Source organism: Zingiber officinale, chromosome 4A (genome assembly GCF_018446385.1).
Source record: "Zingiber officinale cultivar Zhangliang chromosome 4A, Zo_v1.1, whole genome shotgun sequence".
Classification (NCBI taxonomy): domain Eukaryota; kingdom Viridiplantae; phylum Streptophyta; class Magnoliopsida; order Zingiberales; family Zingiberaceae; genus Zingiber; species Zingiber officinale.
The window spans coordinates 147504013-147508234 of record NC_055992.1 but is presented as its reverse complement, the minus strand read 5'-3'; the positions used below and the strand labels follow the sequence as shown (position 1 = coordinate 147508234).

Sequence of the window (4222 nt, the reverse complement as noted above, 5' to 3'; positions counted from 1 at the left end):
ACTAGTTTTGGCAGCAGTATATGACCGATGTAATATTAGTTAATGACACCGGTTTTGCAGCGGTGGAAAACCGATGTAATATCAATATTGTTTAACGACACAAATTTGATTTCTGAAATAGTGAAAAACCAATATTATCACCAAGCAAATAATAAAATTAAGTTAATATTATTAATTCACTAAGAAAATCACAAATAAAAATGCACCGATGTATCTAAACACACCAAGTCAATATCCATATAACCAACACATAAATATTCTTCTTACAACATAAAAAGATAATAGATATTGTGCACATCAAGTCAGTATCCACAAATTACATATAATTATTCTTCTTACAACATCAAAAGGTAATATATAGTACACAAATATTCTTCTTACTGGTGCCAACGTTATCCTTCTTGTTCTGTGCAAAGATTTAACTAAATCTTCCCTAGTGTTTTTTTCCCCTTCAGCCACTCACATTTCCAGCTTTTGAAATAGCACTCGGTAAACGTCTGATTACAGAATCCCTGGAAATTCAAAGACTGGATTGCTCTGTCTCCATCTCGAAGCCACATAAGATCATCTCTCCCACCTAAACATATAGTTGACAGAAGTGAGATGGCAGTAACAAGGAGTTCATACCTGTTTAGTTAAGATTCAGCAAGCAAACATGATAAGTACCATGTAGTGAGGGCAAGTCAGAAGGCCAAGGGCGCTTGAGCCTAAGTGGAAAGGAAGATGGATACATTGGAAACGTTGTTAAAGGCTCAATCTCCCAAAGAGACTCTTGGCTGCCTCTCTCCAGAAGTTGACTCATCCCAGCCAACCTACAAGAAAAGCCAGATTCAGTTTCAAGAGGAAGTGGCAAATTAAGAACTTAGCGGTGGCATTCAAGAAACATTAATGGATTGCAACACTTTTACATGTTACTATATAAGTCAGAAAATGGTTATCACATGGCAGGTTTGCTGAAGAGGAAAGTCAGAAAACTTCAGTATATATACCTTCAAGAGCGCCAATATGAATTTGGCCATCGGACAGGATCTAGATCACTTATCCCTGTGACAGTGCCCATATATCTAATAATAAAAGGACAAGGCAATTAGAAGCTACTGTGCATTAAAAAGCCTGTGACAAACTAATATAGATGCTTTTAATATAAATAGGGGAAAACAATACTCAATTACACATCAGATAGCTAATGGATGTTCCAACAGCAAAAAGAAAAATTCAACTCAGGAATGAGAACAGAGAAAAGAGAATTAGAAAAATAGGAATAAACATTACAATAGAATTCTTACCAACACAGGAAAATAGGAACAATAATTAAAATTGAATTGTAAGCTTACAAAGAAAGCACCGATGGTTTATTGCAGAATACAAGAACTAAAGATAATCGAGAGGCATACATGATCTTTATCCTCCGAACATGATTTTTTTACTTGAGAGGGATGAACCTGGAGGAGTGAGTAGCACCAATACCAGGCCTTCCATGCTTCACGAGCTTGTATGATATTGAGAATTCAGCCAAGTAATGACCAATCATCTCGGGCTGATGTCAGAAAAATCAAAAATAAGATAACAATCTTGATTATGCACTAGTTAAACCTAGTAAAATAGTTACCTTGATTTCAACCTGATTGAAGGTTTGTCCATTGTATACGCCAATGATGCTGCCGATCATCTCTGGGACTATGATCATGTTCCTAAGATGCGTCCTCATAGGCTCTGGCTTTTCACCAGGAGGTGCATCTCGCTTCTGAATATTGTGTCGACAATAAACATGGTGATTCAGTTAATAGAATCGCATACTGAGAAATCAGATATTGATATGAACAGCAATTTTGTGTTAAATTGGTTATAGAATCAGATACTGAGAATTCAGATATTAATATGAATGGCAAATTTGTGCTAAATTCAGATATTAATATATAGAAATCCTTAGACATCACCCAGCTATTTAACTTGTGTTGTTTTGATGCCACATTTAGGCTATAGAACCATTACACGAGTCAGAAAGAAATAATGTTTAATACTATCTAAAACCTTAAGAGACAGGATAAATAACAAATACCTTTTGGCAACTTCACAGTTTTGGTAAATTCTAGTAACCAGACAAACTCTGTGTTGCAGGAACAGTGACATGGTAAATACTTTGAAACAGCCTATCCAAAGATGTGTATCACCACAAAACTAGACACACAGAACCACACTTCCATAAACAATATATGTATGCATATGAATAATCTCAGAAGCAATTACACTTTTCGCAGTTTTTAAGGAACTACCATTATGCATATTTTAATGTATGTAATAAGGTTTAGAAGACCTAATTTAAACAAGAAAATGTATCACTTAGCAAAACTACCTTGATGATTGCACCATTTAAGTTGATAATAAACTTTCATAAGAAATTTCACTAAACAAAATAAATGCTCATATTGCCACCAAGAAATGCAAGAAAAAACAAATTTACACTTCCAGCTAAAATTAGTATGTTGATGTGTTTTGGATTCTTATATTTTTATATGTAAGAAAAATAGGAACAATAATTAAAATTGAATTGTAAGCTTACAAAGAAAGCACCAATGGTGACAACATGTAAGCTTGAGCTCTGGCTTTGAGCCTGATATTTCCTGGAAATATACCTGATGAAACAGATAGTGATCACTTAATATATCATAATCAAAGAAGAAAGTTTAAGATCAACAGGTAGAAAGGCACGCAGAATAACTACTTGTGATGAAGTATTTTAATGTTCAAAACAGAAATTGCTTCAAATACAATTGATCTATTAGCTGAATGTCAACACTTGCTCATTAAATTAGGAAATAGGGCAGAGCACAAACCCCATTTGGCAATGGCACCATGATAGTGGGCTTCCCTGGAGCGGAGCAAGAAGAGGACGTCGACCTCGTTTTCCACTCGTACCTCGTGACTCCCAATCCCCTCTCCCTTAACCTCTCTCGCCTCAGCTTCTCTCCAGCCGAGAGATTATTCTCATCGAGGCCGCCTCCATCAGGCAGGCAAAACACAAGCTCCTGCCGCCGTGAGGCAACATCAAAGGCGAAGACTTTACGGTGGAGGGTACCATCGGGGCTGAAGCTGATGAAAGAGGGAGCGACGTATCCCGTAAGAGGGTACTGGACGATCTCCTCCACGGGAAAGAGGAAAGAGTCTTCCTCGGAATCAGTAAGGGGCATCTCGACTTCGCAGTGGCGCGGCTGCTTCGGAAAAGAGGAAAAAGTCTCCTTCTCGCCATCCTCCGCGGCCGCCTTGTCCTGCATCAAGAATGGAAGATACGCAGGGGGAGAGGAAGGGCCGGAGAGGCTGCCGGAACAAGAAGGAGCCACCGGACGTCGAACCCTAGGAGTTCGGATGGCGATCAGATTGGGGAAACGAGGGAATCTAACTCTCACTTAATGGTGCTTGGCCCTCCTTGGAGCGGAGAAAGAAGGCTTGTACTTGTCCTGCACCTTATCCCGCATGATCAATCTCATCTTAAGGTTCACTTCCCGCTTTCCTTTCACTTCCTTCGAGCCCATCACCCACACGAACCAGTAGACCGCGACAGCGCCGACGACCGCCGCCGTCCACATCGCCATCGAGAGATCCATTGCTAGTCTTTCAAATGGTAACTCCTAAAAGGAGGATGCAGAAGATTAGGGGTTTCGATTTATGGTGGGCGAGGAGAAGCCCAAAAGAAATCGCGCTAAGAAAGTCCGCCAAAATTTTGGTTCATAGACACCGGGTTTTAAAAATCGCGGTTAAAATCGATGTCTATTAATGAAAAAAAAGGTGCTCATAGACATCGGCTAAAAAACCGATGTCTATGAGCAAAAATTTGCGCTCATAGAACCCAGTTTTTGGAAAAATCGATGTAAAATACTCAAAGACATCGGTTTTTGTTTAAAACCGTTGTTGTTCCACCAATGTCTATGAGGATTTTTCTTGTAGTGGAAAAGCAAATATAATCCATGTAGTGCAATAAAATCAGAATAGAAAACCTTACGACGTAAATTAAAATATTATACTATGATCCATATGATACAGTAAATATCAAAAATTATCAAAAGAGAACTTGCCTTGGTGTTTTTGTGTATTGGAGATGATTAGCGAGACGTAGGGAAAGACGACCTTAGGCATTTCGACGGGGTTCTTCCTTTATCCACTCCGAAGTTGCTAGTATTTGGATGGGGTTGGTCGGTGGCTACCAAGGTGAGGGGAGGGGAAGTAA

At 38.9% G+C, this 4222-nt stretch overlaps 1 long non-coding RNA gene across 1 annotated transcript; it reads right to left on the bottom strand.

Annotated features, from left to right (window-relative positions):
- Window positions 1-405: 405 nt before the first annotated feature.
- Window positions 406-835, bottom strand: LOC121973765. Its single transcript, XR_006109754.1, has 2 exons — window positions 667-835; window positions 406-577 (listed from the first exon to the last, which is right to left on the bottom strand). It is a non-coding gene; the product is annotated as an uncharacterized LOC121973765 (long non-coding RNA).
- Window positions 836-4222: the final 3387 nt, after the last annotated feature.